Consider the following 615-nt stretch of genomic DNA (forward strand, 5'->3'; position numbering starts at 1 on the left):
GACTTAGACAAATTTCTCCCTGCGAGATGAATAAAGATTGTCATTGTCAATGTCTTTGTCATATGCTAAGGAAGCGATTCCAAGAGGGAACCCTAAGAAGTTCCGCCTTTATTGGGACAAAGAACTGGAACAACTGACCAAGGCCAGAAAGAAAGCCAGACGGCGTGCTGAGAAGAACCCAACAGCCGAAAACAGAAAGCACTATAACTACCTGACTGCCAAGGTAAAGCTGAAGACCAAAAGTGCGAACAGGCAAACATGTAGAGAACACTGTGGAGAACTAGACCTGTGTAAGGACGGGAGGAAAGCCTGGAACCTGCTTACCAATCTCACAGGTACAAAAAGAAGGAAAAACCCTGCCTCAATGAAACCAACTGAGAAAGGAGAAACATGCAAAGCTGAGGTTAAGAATAAATATTTTGCTAGTATCAACAAGAAAGGAAACCAGAACAAACTGAGCCACACAATAAAGCAGCTGACCAAAAGGGCAGAATAGACCCCCAAGGCAAACCTGGAGGTCTTTGAGAAGGAGTTTACTCTGACGGAATTGAAGGCAGCCCTCCCTCAAAAAGTATAAAAAGAGAAAGGCCCCAGGACCAGATCACATCACCAATG

The sequence above is a fragment of the Aplysia californica genome, unplaced genomic scaffold, assembly GCF_000002075.1.
Source record: "Aplysia californica isolate F4 #8 unplaced genomic scaffold, AplCal3.0 scaffold00543, whole genome shotgun sequence".
Lineage (NCBI taxonomy): Eukaryota > Metazoa > Mollusca > Gastropoda > Aplysiida > Aplysiidae > Aplysia > Aplysia californica.